This window comes from Ambystoma mexicanum, chromosome 2p, assembly GCF_040938575.1.
Source record: "Ambystoma mexicanum isolate Mex_15411 chromosome 2p, UKY_AmexF1_1, whole genome shotgun sequence".
NCBI lineage: Eukaryota > Metazoa > Chordata > Amphibia > Caudata > Ambystomatidae > Ambystoma > Ambystoma mexicanum.
In genome coordinates, this window is record NC_090923.1 from 1,437,010,904 (window position 1) to 1,437,035,645 (window position 24,742).

The following is a 24,742-nucleotide window of genomic DNA, read 5'->3' on the forward strand; positions in this document are numbered from 1 at the left end:
AAACGGAACAGTTTTGCGGATAGAGATAAAAGAAAATAAATGGCATTCCGAGTTAATATGGCATTGCTGAATATTCTATAAACATTTAATGTCAAATAAATGTACTTTACCAAATGTATCGTGTTGCTGTTTGATTTCAAAGTACAGTTTCATATTCCGAATTGTGGCGCGCTGTGTTGTGAGTTGATCTGTGTTGTTTTCCGGGTTCTGTGTGAAGTCGCGTAGAAGACGACTGGGTGCGTTTGCCTACACAGCACAGTAACGTCACGGAGAGAGGCGGGAAATATGAATGTTTTGATAATGTCAGGCTCAGGGGCGGGGGATATGATTTAGTGCCGCAAAACCAGGTCAGCCAGGGCGATGTGGCAAGTGATAGGATTATCACATAATGGCAGCTCCCTGATGCCTGTTTTCGCGTGTGTTTAATGGACGAAAACTCAGGTAAGGTCCATAGGAAATCTTTCTAAAATTGAGCGACTTAGGCTTAAAAACAAATAGCCGACCCGTAGCGGCAATAACACATTTTTACCGAACCATTCCTTTAAGTGAAACCAGTGCATTCATATGCTGAACTTCAGGGTGAATGGAACTTGAAGTGAACTCGAACCGGGAAACAAAAAGAGGCACATTGAACAACAAAGTGAGAAATAGTTGTATACAATAAAAATATACTTTGATAGTTAAACATCCGAATTGCAGTACATTCAGCTATCAGTCAAGATAGTTGTACAAAGACTCATCGAGGGTCCAAGGTTTGCACAGAGCTTTCAGAAGACTGAGAACACTGTTGTGATATTGAGACAGAGTCTTGGGGAAGGGAACCCTGAGGCTGAACTCATTTATTGACTTCAGGACAGAGTCTCAAGATACTTGTGTTGTGAACTGCGTTTTGGAACTTGGGGAAGGGAGCCCCGAGTATTGGTTAAAACAATATATTCCTGAATTTAAGGAAGGCAATCCTGAGATTTTTGTTGGAACTGTTTTATACTTGGGGAAGGGAGCTGAAGGGAAGCTGTGAACTGGACGGAGCTCAGAACGTTGTTTTGGACACTGTTTTGGTTGGTTGCTGACATCACTAAATATTGTGTAGATTAGTTGTGAGGGCAAGTATAGGTTCTGGACACAGACAAATTCCTAAATTGAGCTCTTTGACTCTGACTTTCCTTAGTTTTATTTCGGTAGGGAAATTCCACCATACTATAGGGCAAGATAGGCCTTTTTCCATCGTGACTTTTCAGTTCATAAAATGTTTTTTTTCTAATTCAGAATCTGTTTCTTACTTCGGGATGCCTGCACAGTAGATAATCACCATATGAAAAAGTGACAAACAGTTTTCATCTGTCAGTTAGGTTTCAGTTTTGGTGCACTGAATAGGTTTTCTGTTTCCACGACAAGGATCAGGATGAACCCAGCTGCAAGGATGTAGAACACGGTTCCATGTGTTAAAATCGTGGCGAAAATGGCTGTGAACACAAAATATTGCGGCAAAAATGCAGTAGTTTTTACACTGCAATGCATGTAAAGGATGCGGGGGACACCCCCGCCACCACAGGACCCATTATACCATTTAAGGGAAGCAGCGGACACCCCGCAACCCCTGCTCCCCTTAAATGGTGTAATGGGGTACACCTTTAACAGGTCAAACCACAGCAATTTTGCCGCAATTTTTTTTACAGGCAATATTTTTGCCGTGATTTTATCATTGCATTCAATAGAACACATGTGTGATCCCTGAGCCTATGTTTCCAAAGAAGTCCAGTATGCTTTTCAGTGGGTTGAGAGAAAATTCTGTTTTCTTCCGCAAGTTCATGATGGATCCCAGGATTAAGCTCCCCTTTGTTGGAGTGGTGCTTTCCAGCAGGGCTTGAATCTCCTTTGGCCAGTGTGGTGTTCTCTCCATCAGGTTCCTGGCCGGTTGAAGTGCTCCGTTTGATGCTTCCACAAAGGTTTCTGTGGTGCTAGTGATGTGTACCTTCATATTCAGGAGATATGCCAGTTTCAATGATAACTGCAGGAACTTCAGAGGTGATAGCTTTACTTGAGGCCAATTTAATAGCCCCAGGTCAGTCCACAGTGGGGCACGAAGGATAATGTTGCAACATTTCACCATCTGTGAGACAGTGATCAGGCTGAACTGCGCAATGTAGGAACCATTACGTAGCAGTAGAACTCTACTGTTAAAGGTTTCCATTCGAATTGCACTCAGTAAACATACGGTGGAGTTCAAATTCTGCTCACGTGGGCTGATCTTAGCAATGTCCTGATATCTTGCATGGAGCGCTCCCACACAGTCTTTCAAGGAGTACATACGGACTGTAGAGATCCCATGTGTCACACAAGCATTTGGTGCAGGGCACCCCGTAGTTGGTTTGCATCCATCTATTTTCTACTTGGGTTATGGTGCCCCTGGTCTGCAATTCTTCACACAACTGAGGTGATCTTGCTGGTATGGGAATGTTCAGGATCCCATGCAGTGTCCAGGGCATAAGGTCTTTGTCCCATGCTGATATTCCATAAACGATTTTTCATTATACTAACCAGAGAGTAGGTGGACTCTGAAATTGCCTGTCTCTGAGCCAGTCTTGATAGGTTCAGTTCTCTCAGTTGCTCTGGACCCGAAATGATAGTCCAGTCTGGAACACCTTCCGTCAGTATGTCCAGGAAGAGTCAGTATGTCCAGGAAGTCTGATCTTCAGAAATTGACAACCACTTATTAATCTTGTTAAGTTTCCAAGCCTGCTCGGATTATCTGCACCATATCCACTACCGCATCTCTAAGCTTGTAGATTCCCTGCTGCAATGCAACAAAGTTGTCAACAGCTGTAGGAATGTTCATCTCTACAGGCTGCCCAGCCAGTCATTGGAGCTCCAGGACAGCTTTCTTCCAAGTGGGCTCTGCTTTTTTCGCCTCCCTTTTTATCCTAGCCTTTTTTAAGTGACTTATCCTGTCTAGGACCGCTGACCAATTGCCTGTTCTTCCCCATACTTCTATCTTGCTAATGACTTTATTTAGGGGTGCTTGCTTTGTCATTAGTTGGCATGCTTTACCTATAGATATGTCATAGCTATTTGAGATATTTTGTGAAGCTGAGCTATGTAAGGCCCTTCGCCTATACCCTTGTGCCTTTTACGACATTCATTGGGGCCAAGATTCCAGTGAACTGGAATGGGTGAGGCAAGTGTAATCTATTCATATTTGTTTTCGTGTATTACTTTGTTGAGTTGCTTAGTTGTCCACCAAAAGCCACCTTCTTTGGTCGCCCAATTTGGGTATGTGGGTAAACGGTCTGAACTATACATTACCGCAAAATGATTGTGATTTAGAAAATACATCAAATGTGGATTCCTACATGCCAATTCTAGACTGTCTATTCCATGGGTTTTCCATGGTTCACACCACCCTCACGTCCTGTTAAGAGAGACTGACTCTTGCCACGTTTCCTCTGCCATGGTGGCACAGTATGTTCTATCATGAACCACAGAATGTGTGGAGTTGTGGCCATAACTGGCCATTTGAAAGTGGTGGGGGGAATATATATCCATTCAGCGCTTTAAACTCTCCCTCCAACTGGAGTTTTGGTACGTAAGAGAATTGTGCCTTAAACTCTGATGGTGAGTTCAAATAAGGAACATGGCAATGCTCTCAGTGGGTGTTGTCTAGCCACTGGACTCAAACATTTGGGGTCTGGGTCGAAACACGTGTCGGCAGTCTTGTTTTTGCATCATTTCATAAAATCTGTTTCGACAGCGTATTTTGACTGAAGAATCTACTTGCTTTGGACTCTTTGTTTCACCGTATCTGTTGTCCAGTTACACACTCAATTTGAATAGGACATTTACCATTTGCTCAGGGCTGCGCAATCATTTAGAGGTGACAATTTCAAGTGTTTGTATCTATTAGCAGTTTATGAGGCGACTGCTGGTCCCTCTTTCGTGCAGCAACCCAATCTTATTTGGTTTGTAAGGGTCTCATTGACTTTAGTTTGTCTTCTCAAATTTAGTTCTAACCCAGCGCCTCACCACACCGGCACACCTCAATTTTGTTTTTCATTCTAGCCACTGGACTCATCTCATGTCATTTAACTTTATCTTCAGGATCTAACAGTGCTCCTTTCACAAAAGCATCTATCTTGGCTATCAACAGGTTCCTATAGGTGTTTGTGATATGCATCTTAGTGGTCATGAGCTGAGATTCATCTATCACTGATAGGGTATGTACCTGGAGTTGCATACTAGGCCCACTGTAGGTTTTATACTGGCATGTCCAGAATTACCCAAACACTAGTGGGTATATGCTTATTTGTGTTGAAATTCCTCCCACATCAACTGCCCACAGCTCTCTCATTGTGCATTGGGCATGGTGTATGTGCTACATTGAAATGTTCAACTGTTGGCAGATCATTGGGATCACCATTGGGATTAACAAAAATGGCCCGAAGTCAAAGACAAAAAAGGTGAGAAGACTTATTCATAGCGAGGAGTAGAACAGGCTCACTGCTCCAACAAATATTTTACAGTTCTTTGTGTACTTTGGCTGGTAAAAAAATCCTTCGGATGCAGCTCGTGCTTGGCTTACTTCTAACCTTGTCTCTGGTTCATCTGTTCCCGGAAAAATAGACATTGGGCCTCATTACGAGTTTGGCGGTAAACCTCTGGTGCAACCGGCGGGTTGCCGCCAAACTCGTAACACTGTGCCGCGGCCTGAGATCCCGGTGCCACTGGGACATTGCAAGTTCTGGCAGCCCGGGTTATCAGGCGGAGGAAAGTGTAAGTGCCAATTCTCGAGGCGCCCATAGGACTACATGGGAATGGAAACACAGAAGCACAGGCACCATTGCTAACATTGTCAGTGCTTCCGTGAAAACCCTGCCTACTGGAGCCGTCACGCCCGGCAGGTCAGACCTGCCGGGCGCAACAGCCCAGTAAGGCAGAGTTGGAGTGTGGCTGGTACGGCACCCTTATTTCCGGACCACCACACTCAGAATGAGACCCAATGGGTCTCATAGGTTTCTGGAGTTATTGTCACATGCTCTTCTATTCTTGCCTGCATATCAGGTTGCACAAGATAGAGTACCCATCTGGAGCTGGCTTAAGGTGGTCGAAAGACACTTGACAAGTACCTCTCTTAGGCGGCAGGGCTGGTAGGACTGCTGTTCTTGAGTCAATGAGTTTCGTACCATTACAGGAGGTCTGTAACGTGGTCCAAGTGCTTTTTTGCCATGAATCTTCTTCCGGGTGTATTTCCTCGATTTCTAGGTCTTCTGTGACTGGTCTTAATTTTGATGCTGTGGAAATGCTTTTTCAACATGGATGAGAGGGTCTCAAGAGATTTATGAGAAACAGCTAGTCTGGCCTGGTGAGAGAACTCAAAGATTGCGTAAATTAGGCATATAATTAGGAGCACCAACTCATAAGGCAGTTTACCCTCACATTGATAAAGGCGAGGTAGTTTATTTATGCTTTTCTCTACTATAGGTACATGATTCACCCGGTCAGCACCAGAAGAAAGAATGCATTTAGTCAAGGCTTGCTTTGCTTTACCATTGGCTCTCTCTAGAACTCCATTAGCCTGTGGGCAAGTGCAGAGTACAATCCCAGCTTGACAGGGCCTCTCTTAAGGCTTTGCCTGAAAAGGCTGGTCCATTGTCAGCTTGGTATAATTTTGGTGCGGTCAGCGCTGTAAAGACTGGTAGGGGGTGTCTGTACTTCCGCTCTCTATATGGTAGAGGAGAGGCACAGAGGACCCCAGCCAAGATTCTCTATTATTGGTAACGTAGTCGAGCAATCAAGGCCTAGCTTCTCAGGAGGTGATGCAGGCTGGTTCTTAAGTACAGTGTAGTCCCCGAATCCCCACAAAGGAATGTCCACACACTGTATTACTGAAAACACAGTCTTTATATAATTAATATTGAAAGGTATGTTCATGATCACAATAACGCACTTTGTACTCAGAAGTCAATAATGATAAATATATACAATTCTAAAGTGGTACCACCAATGTTATCAAATCTCATTAAAGTGCATCAACTGTACGGTTAAAATGTCACACAGATCAATAACAAGGAAACCAGCAATAGAGATAGGAAGGAACGCAAGATGGTTGAAACAATAGGCAGAATGCTGACCCCTACCGCTAGGCACAGTTCTGTGTGGAGATCCCCCCCATCTGGGCAACCTGTAAAATAAAGATATATAGCACAGGCCCAGTCCATATATTGTTCAATAGTCTTAGTTCCTCCTTTTAAGGTTTTACCCCCCTAATGTACCTGGTGGAGTAGAGTTCTCCGAAGATGCGTCGACCGATCCTTCTTGAGGGACTCCCTTTAAAGCAGGAGCCACGGATCGTCTAGAGGCGCCGAGGAACTCGGCATTCGGTGTCGGGGAATCGACGGCCCTTCTTGAGTGCCCTCCCTTTAAGGCAGGAGTCAGAGGTCGGCGAACAGGTTGAACTACGGCAGTGAAGTGGCAGCTTCGTTCCTAGTGGTGCTCGTTGACGACAGAGCGTTGGTGTCCTGCAAGGAAGAGGTGTGCGGGGCAACTTGGTGACGATAGTTCTGGACCGCAAAGAGATAATGAAGAACTGTGGCCCAGCAAGGGCGTCGAGTCGTCGGCGTCTCTGTGGTCCTTAGGTGGCAGGAAATCCACCGGCGGATGCTCCTCGGCGGGTCAACTGTCGGGCCTTCTCCATCCGGATAAAGCGGGCGACGATGCAGACGAGAGCGTCCGATGATCAAATGAAGTTCTTAGGCAAACGGGAGCAAGGCGGCTCCGGTCGGCAACGGCCGTCGTCGACAGTGGCGGACAACAGTACGGGTGCTTCTCTTTGAGATTCCGCGGCAGTCCCCGTCTCGGGTCGGCAGCCTGTCGAAGGTCTGTCTACCAGGGAGCTTTGGCAAAGATCAGCTGTGCACGATGGTCCCTCGTAGCTCGGGAAGAGGGCGCCTTACCATGTCCTCTCAGGGTCAGTCCTTGGAGGCACAGCAGCTTTCAGATTGTGAAGGAGAGCAACAGCAATTCTTCTCGTCCAGCAGGGCTTCAAGGTCAAGCTTCAGTTACTCCAGTTACTCGTTGTAGTGGACTTCAGCTTCTGAACACGATTCCTCGCAGTGAGAGGTCCCCAGATATACTGTTGATCTCCCATTCATTCTGCTGGGTCACACTCAAGCATCCAATCACGACTAAGGGCATTCATGCAGGCAGGCAGCCAATCAGGCACACAAGGTATTCAGGCCATTCATTTCTCTCCAGACACTCACAACAAGTTATGTGTATTGGGACAAGTACCGAGCCATTCAACACTCCAAGCTGCATTCATACCGGTTTCGGGCAGGGTTGTCTCAGTCATTGTGTCAACCACCAGATACTAGACATCCACAACACAGAATGCATATTCGTCACACACTCTATTCACCCAGGTTCCACCCACAGGAGGTACCCACAACATACATCACTGGGAAGGCTCCAGCTAGTCTGGCCGGGCCTTCACAACAACACCATATATGGCACTTCCACCCAACAGCCAGTCAGGGGGAAGGGACAGAGACAGGGCTTCCCAGGACTTTGGGAAAACAAGGCAATAGAAAGCAAGAGGCCACAGGGGCCATCTTGTTTTCCATCAGGAATCAACTGATCCCAATGGCAGGGCCGGGGTATCCCAAAATGGAGGATACTCCGCGCACCTGTCAAATTCAGCATGGAGCTGCCACCAGCCTATACCCTGCTCTGCGGGCCACCCACAGGTGCCCAAAAACATACACTAGGGGCACAGGGTTGTACCCCCGCCCATGGGTGCCATAAGGGTATCCCACGGGTCCGTTCACCAAACCAAAAGAGAGCTGCACCGTTAGGTGTCCCACATGAACCCCTGTGCGGAAAACACGACAGAACACATGATAAAAAGCAGTAAAGAACAAGGATACGGAGGCCCTGTCCCTCCGATGCATTTCCAGCATCACAAGCGTTACTAAGGACAGCAAACCCTTTATGACCTCCTTACAATCAGCTTTTCTCTGGAGAATTAGCCAAGTGAATCTTGTACACATTTGTAGTAGTTCTGGTTTATAGTGATGTTTTATGTTGTGCTGTCTGTGTAGAGGCTTATTGTACCCACCTGGAGTGTAGTGCCTTTCGCATTTACTATACTAGAGCATGTAGATGTTTCTAACTCCACTAATCATGTGTTTATGTGCATCATTCTGTTTGCAGCCAATGTGCGTTCCTGCTACACTATTAATTGTAGTGCAGCCAGAATCTTTTCTTCTGGAGCACAATTCTAGAATTGTATAGATATGTGAATGGTAGACTATGGGCTTTGTCTGCTTACATACTACATATTGTGAGGGGTCAGAAATGTGAGGTGGACAACTTGGTAAAGGTTTTTCATAAAATGCCATTTTATTAACTCAAAAAGGTTTGATAAATGCCTCACTAGCCCCACCCTGAAGACCATTTCCCTGCCGATCAAAATAAATTAAACACTAACAAAAGCAATCTGTCCCTCGTGCTTATACATACAACAAACTTATAAAAGGGAATATATGGCAATTTAAATGTACTGAAATAACAGTTATGTTCAACATAAACCGGATACTGTTTCTCCTTGTAACATGGGTGAAATCCCCTTCCCCAGATTCAAAGCAGGATTTTCAATCAACAGTTCTAAATGGGAAAGTTCTGTTTTGCAACAAAGTTTTAATGATAAAGTTCTTCCTGCTCCAAAAGTCTCTCATTTGGACTTTGGCCAACCGTTCCAAATATATGAAAAAAGACTATCTCTCAACTTGTAGCAACTTGTAGCAAAGAGTTCCACACAACTTCTTCTTATGGAACAAAATACTTCCACTATTTCTTTGTTATCAACAATAAGGTTTTGTCAGGATCATTCCACAACAGTTCACAAAGTATTCTAGTGGTCTTGCGACGTCTTCTTCACAGTCTTTAACCACAACACAGTACTTTAATGACTACGTTGTGGTCCACTCACCTGCCTGGACTACCACTACAAAGTCCCTGCCCTGGTATACTCGCCTGCCAGGACTCAAAAGCTTATACTGCTACTACTACAAGTACTTTTGTGGTAAAGTTTATTTCAAACAATTTAACATCTTTTGACTTTCAACAACATGAGTATTGATTACTTCTTCTGGGAAGACATGAAACATATTGGTGCTGTTTATTCCACACTTGTGATTGCCACATGCAATGCAGGTTATGCCCCTCACCCCCTGAATACTTTCTATCAGAAGGGCTGCTCTCCTGCCACTCTTGTTTTCCCACTCTTACATCAACCAAAGGCTGATAATGGCTTTTTCTCACACTTTCTCTTCTTTGGCTTAGACAATGCTTGTGTAGGTCTTTTCCAACTATTGCCTCTTTCTCACTCTGGCTATAGGGGTTACAATCAACTTGCTTTTTAATTGCCCTCTCATGGCTTTGGCAATGAAGGTTCTTATGAACTTGTTTTGGTATTTCCCTCTCTTGGATTTGGCAATGGTAGTTATTGTTAACTTCTTGTAATATTGCCCTCTTTTGGCTTTGGCACTTACTTTGACTTGATAAATATAATTATAACCTTCTTGTCTGTTCCCAAAGTTCTTATACTTTGTATCAGCGTGGTATTCAAAGTTAGTATTATTCTGCCACTTTAACTTCTTTACATCAGTATGGTATCAAAACTATTGTATATGTCCAGCAGCGATCACAGTGGGTTCCGTGGTTACACAATGATAGTGAACTCATCGGTTGTTGTATACGCTCCATTGACATATTGTCTTCGGCTTCTTCTGCTTTGCTCTGTATGACAAACTGCTTCTCTTCAATTTCCATGGTCCTGCCGGTCGTTATAGAAGAGATCCTCACTCCAGGGATACTCTGGTGCTCACCTGCCACCAGAGCACAAGTTACCATTGAGAAAGCCTTTCACTTTAATGCTTTCCGCCACACAACCTCTGCGCTCAGGGCCAACTGAGGGAAAGCTTTTCACAGCAATACACAACCTCTGCATTCAAGGCCATCAATATTGGAGACTTTCGCGGGACCAACATCTGCTCTGTCAGTAGCGGCAGCTCCAGTGTTTCTGTTTTTCTCAGTCTTCTACTGCTACATTGAGTCTCTGTAAGCATTCCACCTTCTATTACTCTTAATGACCTGCATCCGAGGGTGCATTTTATGCTTCTCAGTCCCACTCAGATATGGGCCATTAGCACCATCAGCCTGCACCTAGCAGTCCTGTGCTTCTGAATCCCTCTTCTTAGTCCCAGTATTTTGGGCATTATGGGACTGGACGTCCCTAATGTTCAAATAACCTCTTTTATTCTGGATATTGTTTTTAAATGTACCTACTTCATTTCTATCATTAATCATCTTAAAGGAGTTTGAGAAAGACACATTAAGCGGTTCTGATTTAGAGGAGAGGTATGTTTTTATCAGAACCTGAGATGCTAATGTTCTGATACTCACATTTAGCATTCCCCTGTTGACAGTATCACCATAGATTTGGCCAACTTTGTGCAGGGGGTTCTTACTCCTGAGAAATGATTGATTATGACAGTTTCCATGACCATCCAGCTAAGTAGCGTTGGGAAAGGAAACCTCACTCTGACAGCAAGCCATTACATACTTCGCCATCACTGACATCTCTTCCTCTGAGGAAAACAAATACTGTGTCTCTCCTAATGGAGTCCTCCTGTTCCCTTGGGGTCCTTCTCCCAGGGGATCCTCCCGGTTAATACCACCCCCAGGGTCATAAACAGGCAGCGGCTGACTTTTCCTGGCCACCTGGGAGGAGACTTTAAGTAGGGTTTTTGTGCGGAGTCTGCAGGATTCATCACAATATTTAAACATTTTTGGACCACGAAATAGTGTCAATTCTAAGTCCTTATCTGTGTTTCTGTCCCGAAGAAGATTACTTTGAATCATCTGTTGGTAGACGTGATGCAGGATGCGTGTGTGCTCTCCCTTCCAGTCTGTTGGACGGAATTTGGGCTTCAACAAGTCATATAGTGTTTTCGCTAATGCTGCATAGTCTGCAAATTAGGAGCACCCAAAATTTAAAAGGCCAAGTATCGCCTGTAACTGCTTAAGTGCACGTGGGCTTTGCAAGTGTGCACATTTCTCAAGGAATTGTGGTGTAACTCCCCTTCCCTCATCAGATAATGAAAACCCCAGAAATATGATTTCTCTGTGGGCTATTTTAGGGTATCCAGTGATAATATTGCAGGAAATAATAAAGAATGAATTTACAAAGATAAAAAAATATTGCAAGAAATAACAGAGTGGGTAAAATCAAAATAAAGGAAATGTAATGATATGGGTGGGTTTAGCTGAAAAGAAAGATTTTGGTTAAAATTGGGATAAGGGGGAGGGAGACAAGGAGAGTTATGGAGTAGGAGAGAGAAGAGGGGCTCACCCCCCTCCCCGAAAAGGTATTTTTTTAATGTGCACTGTAAAAGGCATTTCAATATGTTTTCATGCAATATTTATTACAACCTTGTAATTGTACGTCACTGTTAATTCCACAATAAAATCACACACACTGAACCCTATTTTAGACTTCTTGAAATTCAAATTGTATCCTTTAGCTGCTTGTGTTCTTATAATTAAGTCCACTTTCTTTAAGTGTTTTTTTAAGTCATCTGTGCAGTATGTCTGTATGCCTTCTAAGAGGTATTGTATTCTACTAGACAATAGTCCAGAACTGTTTTTGTATCCCTATGGTAGTCTTGTGAAGCAAAACCGTTTCCCTCTAAATGTTACAGCTGTGTACATATATCTCTCCGAATACAAAGGTTGTGCAAAAAATCCCTTCCCCCCAAATCCAATATAGTATTATATCTGTATCTCTTTATGTTACTCAGAAGGACTGAACTATGCATGTTCTGTACAGCCTCTGCTCTGTGTGTGTGTGTTGGCATTTAAAACCCATAAATAAATAACCAGTCGATATGAACCATCTGGCTTAGACACTATAAGTAATGCTGTATTATAGGGGCTTGCCTGTTGCATCAGAATCCTTTGGTCTAATAACTGATCCACTATCCCCTTTAAATGTGGTATAGCCTGGGGTTTATTTGAATATTGTCTTTGAAGCTTTGGTATTGCAAACAATGGCATTTTATGTGGCGGGCAGTCTAGGCCATGTCCTATTTGTTGAATAATTGTGTTGCACCTAGAACAGCCCATGAGGCTGCATAAGTGCTTACTGCATTTTCCCCAAACTTCATGTAAAAAAAAGCTGGTTTAATAACTCCCCACCCCCTGTCCCCCCCTCCAGGGCTTTCCCCATCATATATAGCCTGGCTCAATCATGTTCTGATAAAAAGCCATCTTGTGTTATATGCAGTTTAGACCCAAAGAGTGCCTCTATTTTCTTTGGATGGTCTCTTTCAAGTTGTAATGTAACTATGTACACATCATCGTCCTCAACCACTTCTCCTGTGGGAGTAATAACTTCTACCTTTTGATTAGAAGAAATGTGATTTAAAACACTCTTGTATTTTTCTTTGAATATAGAGACCTGCGTACCAGAATCCAATTGTACCACTAACCAATCCCTTGAATATTTAGTCAGTGGTAGTATCATGCGAGTCTGATTTAGAACGTCTGCCATTGTCCCATCTTAAAGATGCAGTTTGCTTTTTTCTCCTTTCTTCTCCCCCCTCCTGGCGGCTTCTGCTCTCCCTTAGGTGCTGAGCCCAGATTCTTCTCTTTCTGTGAAGGAGCATGATTCTCTTCATCTCTGTATCATTGTGGTGCCTAAACGGTGCCCTATCCTTTAACTGACAGGTACTTTTCTCACCACTTCTGCCCTTGCCCTTCTACATGAAAAAGCTTCTTGCCCGGGGCTTGTACTGTCCCCCTTTCTACAGATATTGCCCTGCTATGAAAGGTCTACATTTCCTCTTTGACAGGGGGCATACTGTTGAAGCCTGTGGCCTTTCCTTTCTGCTTCTAGCTGAGAAGGAATTTCTGCCAGCCTGTCTGATGCCACTGGTGCTAGTAGATGGTGCCCTTTTAGAGTGCTTACTCTCACCTAATTCCTTCCTTTGTCATTCCCCAGGGGATCTACCCGGGCGGTCTCTGCCTAGGGGCCTGTATGTAGCTCTCACAATGTGACCAAACTGGAGTTTCCTTTCCTGGTCAATGGACAATACCCCTAGGTGTCTGAAGACTTTGTCTCACTGATTCACCTTTTATGAGGGGCACGAGTACTCCCTCTATTATGGAATAATTGCCCCCGCTATTGCCAGTCCGCATTGTTGCTTCTGCTCCCTGGGAGTTCAATGGTCCTCATTACATGTTTGGTGGTCCAGAAAGAACGGTGCCGGCAGCAACGTACCAGCACCCTTTCCGGACCACCAAACTGCGAGTTTGCCGGTAGGGGCACAGAACTCCTGCAAGGCCTGACCGGCCGGGTGTTCCGCGCCCCTATCCGCAGTGTTTTCACTGAAGCAACGGTGCCACTGCTTCAGTGACCCTATTCCCATGGAGTCCTTTGGGGATATGTAGAGCCCCCTTGAAACCAGTTCTGCTGGTATATTTGCTGCAAAGCTAACTCAGGATACCTATAGGGTGTGTACTTGCTGGACATTAGGTGTCTTCATACATGTAAACATGGTTTCCCCTGGCAATCCTCCAGGCACAGCCACTGCAATGTTGGTGTGGAGATCTCTAACACCTCCTTCCTGTAACCACCTGGTTACTGCTCTGCATCCGTTTACAGGTATAGGGACACCAGCATGTGGGTTAGCCATTCTAATATCTCTTAGCTAGATAGCTGTTGAGAGTATTTGTTCAGAAAGACACCCTGCTCTTCACTAAAGTGTACACTATTATTTGTATCGCCAAGCCTGTAGCAGCCCCCTTAGCCCGCCTTCAGTAGCTAAGTAGGGAGAATATTTTAGAGTGTAGGGGAGGGTGAGCTGTGTCTCATCTGGGGTGTCACAGTGATGTGAATTCTATCACCCCTACCTCGCAGAGCCTTACCTCCACCCTCCAGGGAGTGTCCAAGGCACCCCCCCAGCAGGGGCTGTGGTAGGAATAGAGGCAGGGGAAAGGCATATACCGTTCACCAAGAGTGTACACAGAGAGAGAGTGCATTGAAGTGGTATTTCTATACTCTAAACCCGTGCTTAAGTTGTGGTGTTAGTAGGTGCCCTTTCAGGCTATGTTTGTTCCTCCAACCTGCCCTCTGGGCCACTGCTGGGGTTGGACTCAGTATTTGTGCTCATAGCAGCAAAAACCTCTCCCAGTGTTCTCTTATGAGGAATGGTCTGTAATCAATGTCTTGGTTATCATCATGACCACCATTACCATAATCAAAATCAGAGGATAAAGGAATGGACAGATGCAGTGGGTGTGCTAAAATGAGCATTTCTCTGCTCCTCTAACATGGGAAACTGGGCATGTAGTTGGTCCTCTTAAACTACTGATACTGAGAGATAGAAATCAAACCCCACATAAAGAACATCTCCTCTTTTTGTCAAAGATTCAATGGTAGTTTCTTCAGCTTGCACCTCAACAGTCCACTACAGAACTTTGATATGCACGCTGGTCTGTTGCAACAAGGGAGCATAGAATATATCCCCACTTCTGCCATACTCCGAGCTTAGAAAAATTGGGGTTTGGCCTGGTTTCAGGATGGCAAAACTTATTCCTGTAGTGGTATGGTGGGGAGGAGAGTGCCCGGGACGGGCAGTAGGCGCAAATGGGACTGCATTTCCCAGAAGGCTGTGGGCCAGGCCAGTTCACGTACACACACAAAATGGAGCCCCCCTGGAAGCTGCCGCTTGCAATTATGAAGAGGCAACTTAGGCTTTCCATGGGCTGCATGTTAAGGTACATCTATGCTTCAAAGAGCCACAGTGGAGACTCAGCTCTGCTTGCTTTGCTTCCTGAGAAGGGAGGGCAGAAGCAACCCAGAGCACAGTGCCTAAGCTCCTTGTGGCTGGGAACACTGATACGCTGTTACCAGAGACATCAGCACGATAGGTAGAGCCTCTGGACTCACGCAGGTCCAGATGCCTCTGTTAAGTAAGATACAAACAGGTGCAATAGTGTTGGTTGTGCATTATGTGTGAGGCAACACATGTAGTGGGACGTTTAAACCCATGTTTGTTAGTCTTGTTTTGCTTTAAGACAAAAGGACTTACGACCAGTGGTGGACTAAAGATGGCCATATTCATCATCAAATGTGTGTTACCAGATATAGTACCAGTACATGTTATGTTTGTATGTGCCTACATGTTTTGGGATACACTACGTGACTATATGTGAGTTATGCTTTAGAGTAAATATGATGAATACAGATTGGTATGTATGATTTGATAGACAGAAGTATGCTGAATGGTGATTCGTGTAGGAGGAGTGTGCGTTTTCCCAAGAAACTCCCTTACCTATCCAACAAGTATTCCCTAATCAGCTTTCCAGTGTTCCAGCCTTCTCCCGGCCTATCCAAAACCTCTTCCCCTGTTGGTTGCCTCGAGGTGGCCTATGTTTTACAAAGCATCTATGACTTCTGGCTGCACCAAAGTGGTAGAAACGGCCAATCCAGAGATGGCAATGGAAGGAAGATTAGGGCCCACTACAACTGTAGTTAGAATGTTTGCAGTACTTGTAGCAATGGTGGATGTGCACCTTGTGTGGTTATTGACTGACATTCTACTACCCAATATGTGTGCATTCCGTGCAAATACAGCAGCTACTGCTTCTGCAGTGAAAAATGCAATATTTCCACTCTGCCTTCCTTTTACCCTCACATGGTTGGCCACTGGGTCTTTGAACATCTTAGTTGTTGTTGCTTTTTGTCTTTGTCTAAGATGTCCCCAAAATTGCACACTCCAAGAAAGTTCAAAGAAGATGTGCATATTTTCAATGTTAAAATGAGCAGATTGTTCAGTGTTATGAACCAGAGATAGGTAGGGAGGTGGGCACAAAATGGAATGTCCCTCTCTCAACTCCCTTGGTGGCCCATCCTCCCTAGCCCAGGATTCCCTATTCCCCAGGCTGGCAACTAGAGACCAGTAACACCTGCTACCTAGTGCTAGATGATAGTGAATGCCGGAAGGCAACAGCCGTATCTATCTGGTTTCCTCTGTGGATTTTCTAGGAGGCCTTAGCCTAACACTCTTCATGGTTGCCAATGTGGCTTGATGGGAGAAAGTGCCATTATCAGATGCTCTGGTTCAACTTCGGTCACTCCTCTCCCTGATCCTACTATGTCCTCTTTTATAATCTTTCACTCCTTCCTTTCAGTCTCACTCCCACCGTTTTACTTCCTGCTCTCTTCTGTCCATCCAATGTTCACGCCCTCTCTTTCATCCACTCTTTCTGCTCTCCTCTCCCCAATCTATTCTCCACCTTTATCCTTTACTTTCGCCTCACCACTCTAAGTTCCCTTCTCTCCACTTTATCCTCTCTATACACCTGTTCCCAAATCTTACCACTCTCCTCCCACTACCCCCTCCTTTGTCACTCTGCCCTCACTACTTCCACTAATACTCTCTCTCTCGCTCTCTGTCCCTCCCTCTCTTCATCCCTCCAACCCCCCCTAAGCCCTCCACCCCCTCTAGCACTTCCTCTCTTTCAGGTCTCCTAGCAGAAGCGTCTTGGGAGGGCCACACAAGGACTAGACGTAGGAAAACATTCACATGTAGGTCTAGTATAATGACTTACCAGAGGTATGCTTGTGGTGGTCTTGTACATAAATTGGGGAGTTAGGGGAATGACTGCCCGAATGGCATGCAGATACAAAAGATATGCAGGGGCCTCTCAGGCGGAACAAGGGGGCATACTAGGGTCCACACAGGCAGAGTAGTTGTCCAACAGAGACCAAAATGCATTGTAGTCTAGGCAGGAAGACCACGGGTACATGATCAGTATGTTTCTAGATACACAGTCCCTGGACTCCAGTAGAACCCAAATAGGTCAGGAAAGGGCTGAGACAAACGAAATCCAAAAAGAAGTCAGGAAGGGCTGCCATGTCAGCAACTGGAAGACAGTCCGTACCAGGGAGTCAAAACTGGGGCAGATTCAGAAAGAGAGGTCCAGGGTCAGGCTGGTCCGAATACCGGAAGGTCAAGATTAGGGCATCACAACAGAAGGAGTCGAACAGGAGCAGACAAAGTCTATGATATGATAGGTTATTTATAACGCGCTTAACACCCAGAGGTTTCTAAGCGCGGACCCGGGGATCGAACCTGTGTTGCTCTGTGTCATCTTGCTTCCAAGGCGAGCACATTTCCCCTGAACTATCCTCCTGAGACAAGTAAACTAACAGGAGTCAAACAGTAACTCATCTGAGAGTTTGTTGAGTGCAGACTGTTTCCCTCATCTGTGTATTACCCCTTGGCTTCCGGGTAATGAATGCAAAGTGCAGACGTCGAGCACTGCACGTTGGGAAATGTAGTCCCCTGCACACAGCAGTTTCCAGTCTCTGCTGTACCCTCCCTGCAGGACAGGCTGTGCTCCAGAAAGGTGGCAGGCAGGACTCCCAACACTTCTCTCACTCACTTTTTACACCCCCGTCCTCACACTATAGTTCACACAACTGGAGTCACTCTCTCCCTCAATTAATACCTCATCTGCACTCTGCCACCAACTCTTCAGCACTCCACTCCACCGTCCGACCTCCACTTGGTCTCTCAGTCCACTGACCTAACTACTACAACCCACACTCTTATAGTGCTCTTTACCTTGTTCTGACTCCCCACTCCCCTTACATTGGCTCCAGCGCCCACATGACGATTCACCAATCTTTGCCTGTCTTTTCCGCAGGGGCAGCCACATGCCCAAACTGCTTGTTTTCCAAGTGGCTTAGTTGAGGTGCTGTTGGGTTTTGTTGCCAATTTAGTTTGGGGAGGGATTAATTGTCACTTATGTGCCCCTACAGCTTCTCCTCGCTCCCAGTTCGTTTTGTGATAACCCACCATTTGCCCTGGGGTCAGTCTGGGAGATCGGCGTTGGGTGCATCATTTCTGTTTAACAACAATAATTATTATTCCAGTCCATTCAATTCCTGTTAGCAATTCCGTTCCCCTACCTCGCGCCAGGGCTTTCCTAGTTGCTTCCAGGTGCATTCTGGGAGCTGTGCTTCTGAAAAAGAAAAGAGACACTGTCCGGAAACAGTATTGGGAGGCACCATGCGACATAAAATGGTACAGACATTAAAATTCACTGCACTTGAGGGAGGGGAGGAGAGAGAAACTGACTATTTTGTGAGTTAGCATGTCAGTTCAAACAAGCTGGCCCATCCCAAATTCATCATATAGCCAATCAATCTGCCACTTTTTCCCCACCGACTGTATAATCTTTCAACTACATGTGAGGCAGAAGACCAAGTGAAATGCAGGGTCACACAGCCGCTCTCCAAAAGGACCCGATCCGGGTATACGAGTGGTCCAAAGCTTTTTTGAAAAAATATATACTTAAAAGTAAACAAAAAGTTATCTTTCAATTGAAAAACAACAACAATATTGAGATTCAATTGTTTTTCAAGATGGTTTTATCCACAAGAATTCTATCAAAAAAATAAGTCATAAAAAATGAGAGATCACTAATGCTTTCTTAGTGAGGAAGAAATCGCCACATTCGCTTTTCCAATCAGACCAACAAATTGCCAATGCATTTCGGAATTCAATTTCCTTCATCAGGGCAGGTCTACATGTAATGTATATGAGTACCTGACACCAAACCTTTCCTTTTAAATTCCCTTCCCGTCTCTCCCTGTAAATATATTAAATGTGCACGCCTAAAGTTCCCCAACTAGAAAAGAGAGTTACATGCTACATCTCTCAAAAAACAACAGATACCAGTCCACGCCACCATCACCCCTCTTTGAAAGATTCCCAGCGACTCCCGAGGAGGTTCAGCAAATGTTTCCCACATGTAGCCAGTCGAATCTGCCACCTTACAACACTCGTAATTATGAGAATTTACTTCAGATAAGGGTGGAAGCAACGGCAAACGAGTTTGGCAGAATTTCTGTGGGAAATATCTCGTAATGACCCTCAAATCTTCTCCCATCCCAACTATAATCTTACATCACTATTGAATGCTTTCTGCATAGCTGTCTTTCAAAACCTACAAAAGTACTAAGATGTACAATAAATCAGACTTGCAAAACCCAAAATCACATGGTATTCAATCTGACAATAAGTACTATTCCCACAGACAGTGCAAAAGGGCCCAACAGAGAATGTATATCTGCAAAATGATATGCTTTAAGTAAATGCATGCATCTTTTGGTAAGAGGCATTTAGGGGTGGAGTGATGGGGCAGTGTAGGAAGGGGGACAGAAAAAAGGAGGTCGACCATGGTCGACAAAAACCAGTCAAGCACAATTGAAAAAAACAACTGATCGTTTTAAACCTGTATAACCCTGTAAAATGATTTCAAGGCAATCCAGCAAAGAAACTAGATAAAAAATGTATCCGTCTGTCTCCTCATTACGATGAAGGGAAACAGTGTATGTATTCAAATCAGTGACCTACACTGATTAACTTGAGTAACGATTTGAGAACTTTGGAAAACCTGTGCGTCAGCATATGATTTAGTGGTTGATAAGTGTGGCGTGTGTTCTGATAGATAAATGCATTTTATGTATATGAACGCCATGTAAGACTAGGTGGCAATATAGCTCAATGAGCTGAAGACATGCTTCAGAGATGTGTATCATGTTGTTACCTGACATTTGTACAGCACCTTACTGCCATTATTATGGCTTTGAAAAGCAGTGGGGTGAATGACCCTTAGGCAGAACAGTCGGAGCAAAAATGTATACCGACATGCTGCCAACCCCGTAACACTGAATCCGGCACCTGACTTCCTGGTGCCACCGGGACATTACAAGTCCCAGCCGCGCGTGAAGTCAGGCGCCAGATTTTGTAAGTCCCAATTTCCATGGAGTCCCACAGGACTCCATGGGAGTGGGGAGACGGAAACACTGGCACGGGCAGGGTCAGACCTGTCATGCGCAGCAGCCCCGGCAGGCAGACTCAAAGTGCGGCGGTCTGGAAACAAGGGTGCCACACTTGTAATGAGGCCCATTGTTGCATGCAAATAGCATTAATAATTTCAAGCGCAGTTCAATTATTAGCAGAGATAACAAGTGTAGAGAGATTATAATAGTCATGGTTCGGATAGTGCTCAGGCACAGCGTGGAATGATAGGTCAGTGACAGCTCTACGTGGAGGGAGTCATCTCTAAGTGACAGATAAGAATCTTGGTAGGAATGGTCTAGTGATTGATGTTTCTGAGTCATAGTGCCTATTAGTGACATGGAGAGACAGTAAAATAAAATGGTTGCCCGTTTAAAATAGACACATATTGCCACTATCCTCCTGTGAAAAGCTTACTTGGCGCAAACTGCCATCTTCTAGAGCCAATGCCCTTTGGTCATGGGAAAACAAAGAAGGAGAAATCCCAGTCTACTAGGCTAGATTGCCTGGGGCATATCATAGCCAGAAATGTTAGGGTTGTATGCTGATGAAATTGGTCTCCAACAGTAAAGGGAAGTGGTATAATTTGGCAGCAAGGGATCTACAAGCAGCCCGCGAAGTACACAGGGAGGAGCAGATCACCCAGTTTTAGGCTAGGAGGGGAGTGGAGGGTGAGTGTACATAGCTGTTGGAGAGCGCCATTCCTTGAAGAGGAGTGTCTTGAGCACCTTCCAGGAACATAGAATGGAGGTGGGTGAGTCTGGTGTTGATCGGGTGGAGGTTCCAGTGTTTGGGGTTGTAGACAGAGGCGGCCTGTCTTCTGGTTCTTGCCTTTCAGTCAGTTCTGCACATGTGCTTACTTCTGGTGGATCATACGCTGCTGGAGATGCAGAGTTTCTCAGCGAACTAGGGACTAGAGGGTAACAGCCTTGTAGATGATGCAGCAGGATTTGAAGAGGACACATGCTTGCATCAGGAGCCAGTGTAGTTCGATTAAGGTCAGGGTGATGCGTTTGAATTTGCAGTGTCCTTTGATGAGTCGTGCTGCAGGATGTAGGACACATCTATCAGGGTAGTTGCCGGAAGGCCTTCCAAAAGAGCATTACCACCATCCAAGTGGGAGAGGACGAAGGCATGGAAGCAGATCTGAAGTTGTTTTCTTGGTTTACGGTCTTGATTTTGCATAGGAGAGAAAGTTGGTATCAAGCTTTTTGTGTCTTTATTGCTATGTGGTATTTGAAGGAGAGGTGTCCATCAATGTTGAACCCAAGGGACTTGGCACAGGTGGTCAGCTGGGGTGTGAAGCCCTAGAGGTTCATAGCGGAGGGCAAAGTATGGATGACATGGAGGTCGGTCTTGTTGGTCAGTAGTAGGAATTCAGTCTTAGAGCGGTTGAGCTTCAGGTAAGCACTGGACATTTGGGACTGGATCAATGCGAGGCAGGCCTTGTGCCTGTAGATATCTTCCATGGAGGATATCATGAACTAAAGCTGCGTGTCATGTATGTATTTGTGGATGTTGTATAGCGCCAGGAGGATTCCAAGCGGTTCCATGTAAACATTGAAGAGCATGGGGAGAGGATGGATCCTTGCGACACTCCACAAGGGATGGGTAGAGTTGGTGATCTGGAGGAATCCATTTGGACAAATTGGTGGCAGTTAGCAAGGTAAGATTTGAACCAGTTGAGGAAAATCTTGTTGATCCCCATGCAGCGATGCAGAATGTCAGTGAGCGTCTGGTGGTCTACCGTGTCGAATGCTGCTGAGAGGTCAAGGAGAACCAGGAGCAAGGATGGCCTTCAACCCAGGATTTTATGGCCATATAAATACCACATCATATCATATCCGATCACTTTTGTGGTAGCGGTTTCTGTGCTGCATCTGGTTCTGAAGCCAGATTGGTAGGACTGAAGGAGATTGTTGGCTTCAATGTTTGAGGAATTGCTTAGCATCTGCTTTCTCAAGGATTTTACCCAGGAAGGGAAGATGGGTCAGTAGTTGCCTAGGTCGCCAGGGTCCAGTGTTTGTTTCTTGAGAAGCAGGAGGATTTGTCCAGTCTTGAGGTCGAGGGCAAGGTGTCTTGAGTTACGGAGCTGTTGACTATTGTCCTGTACGAGAAGAGTGATTCAGTTGGAAGGGTCTTGAGTCCAGAGGCAGGTAGTTTGCCATCTGAGTACGATGTGGGTTTGAAGGATGCTTGGGTGGTGGTGAGGTCATCAGAACAGAACTGCGAGACTTGTCCTTGGCCTCAAGCCCGGGGACCGTATCTCTCCAGGACTGAAATCTCTACACTGGCTCCCAGTGGCTGCGAGGATAAAGTTCAAAACCCTCTACATTGTCCACAAGGCCTTCTGGGGCCTGGGTCCTAAATACCTTCAACTCTCTCTTCCCAAATATCTTCCTTCCCGAGCCCTTCGCTCATCCGCCTCCAACTCCCTCAGGGTTAGCCGCTTCTCGAAGCAACGAGCTGGGGGTAGATCTCTCTCCGCGGCAGGGGCCTCCCTCTGGAACAGCCTTCCTGCCTCCCTGAAACTTGAGGAGACCCATCTCCGGTTCCGGAAGCACCTCAAAACCTTCCTCTTTGCTTCTGCTTTCCCTCTCCCTCTCCCCTGCTGAACTGCTAATTAATTTTCACTGAAACTGCACTGATCCTGCAACTGGACCACTCTAAACGGCCTCGGTCCTGGGCCCTGCCACTCTCCGCTTGCACTGATGCCCTGGAACCCCTTTGCACTGCGGGACTGTCTCTGTATCCCTACAGCCACCCCCTCCCCCAGCACTTGTTCTGCACTTACCTCACACTTGCCACCAGCTGGTCCTATTTATTTATTTATTACGTACGCCACTTACCTTGTACTGCACTTTTCCCCCTCCCCTTCCCCTTGCACTTTTTCCCACTCCCCTACCCCTGCACTTGCGCGATCTGAATGACACCTGGCCTAGTAGGATCGTTGTCTGTCTCCCCTTGTCCCCCCCTCCCTGCCTCGTCGCGCCTTGAAACACTTGTGTATAGGCGCGTTACAAATACCATATCATATCATATCCATAGTGAGTGTCTAGAAAGTTGCCATGTAGTTATGATTTTGTAAGATGGGATGTGTAGTGTGATGTTAATTGTGGCATTGGTGTCTATGTGTTGGTGGATAATGCGGAACATGTTGATGAAGAGTTGATGGTGGTGGAATTTTTATGGGTGGGTCAGGCAGAGGGTTGATGCAATGTGAGATGGCTTTGAAGAGGGGTCTGCTTTCATTGTTGGCCTTGGTTATGGTATTTTAGTAGCAGTTGCCCTTGGCTGTGTCATCTGCCTGTAGCACTGAGTTCCTTTAGCAGGGTGAGGTTTAATGTGCTGCTGGATTTTTGCTAAGTCTTTTCCTATTTTCTGATAATTCCTTTGTTGAAGTTGATTTCTTCAGTGTACCAAGGTGCGGAAGATTTATGCTTGAGGATGCGTTGTTTTATTGGAGCATGGCGGTTGTTTTTGTTTTGAGGGTGGTGGCGAGTTCTTGGAGAAGCGAGTCGCAGTCCTGAGTCGTCAGTAATGAAGATGGCATCCAAGTCACGTGTGGTGATGAGGTTAGTGATCTCTGCTGCGTAGTTGATTTCTGAGTGGACATTGCCAAGCATCAGTTTTCGTGTAGTGGTGGATGATGGAGTGCTGATGGGGTCTATGGTGATGCTGCTACGGTGTGCATGATGTTCCTGGTGAGCACTGTGGTTGGTGATGAGTAGTGATGGGCAGTTGGGAGAGAGGGGAGTGTGAAACACATATTCAAGAGAGCTTACCTGATGTTAAAGGAGCAGGCGTTCTGGACCTTGGTTCTCCAGGTCCAAATAGGAATTGCCCTTTTTGTCATCCACCCTTCTATTTGAACATCCGGGCTAAAGACGCCTTGAACTAACAGTTAAGAAAGGTGCAGGGCTAAGCTGGTTGGTGGGGCTTAGGCCACATAACCTAGATCCACTTGCAACAGCTCACCAACTGCAAAAGAAAAGAGGCTGGAGGCCAGCAATGTTGACAAATCAATGGCCACATTTGTCGTTCCTTCCTGTAAAGACTGGAGGGGAGGGGGGTATCTGTACTTCTGCCCTCTATATGGTTGAGACAGAGGCACAGAGCACCCCTGCCAAGGTTCTCTTTATGGTAGCTTGGACGAGCAACCAAGGCTTAAGCACTCGGGAGTTTATGCAGGCTGGTTCTTTAGTACAGTGAGTCCCTTAGACCCCACAAAGGAATGTCCACACACTATGTTAGGTGATAACCCAGCTTCTTTATAAAAAATAAGGTTCTATAAAATATATACATATAAATAATAGCAAGTTATACTCAGGCAGTTCTATTCAAAGAATGGCAATGATAAATTCCACGTGGTACCACACTAGACGTAAATTCAGTAATAATGCACCAACTGCTGACAGTTTTAAACAGGCGCGTGAATTCTAAAAGTAAGGTGTACTTTCATAGATCAAGGAAGAAAGGCAGGTTAGCTTCCGAACATAAGCAGTATGCTTTCATGAGACTCAAATAGCAATACTGTGCGAGGATCCCCCCCACCTGGGCAACCTGTAATGGAAAAGTTTAGGGAGAACCTTATCTTGTCTTTTACAGCCCAGTCCAAAAATGTTGAATAATGCTCGGATTTCTTTTTACAGGTTCTACCACCCCAATTTACTTGAGAGGCCACAGGGGAACTGTATCCAAGATTACTCTGGGACCCCTGGTTGACCCCTGAGGCTGGAGGGCGCTCTTCCTCATCACAGTACCTTTGGTGCCCTGGCAGGCGAAGTGGCAGAGTTTCTTGGCTTTAC

The 24,742-nt window shown here is 45.5% G+C and overlaps 1 long non-coding RNA gene across 1 annotated transcript in view; it reads right to left on the bottom strand.

Annotated features, from left to right (window-relative positions):
- The window catches only part of LOC138567594 (uncharacterized), a 67,651-nt gene that overhangs the window by 18,989 nt on the left and 23,920 nt on the right, over positions 1-24,742 (bottom strand). The window contains exon 2 of the long non-coding RNA XR_011302253.1: positions 18,038-18,090. This is a non-coding gene — a long non-coding RNA (uncharacterized lncRNA). The remainder of the gene's footprint in view (positions 1-18,037; positions 18,091-24,742) is intronic.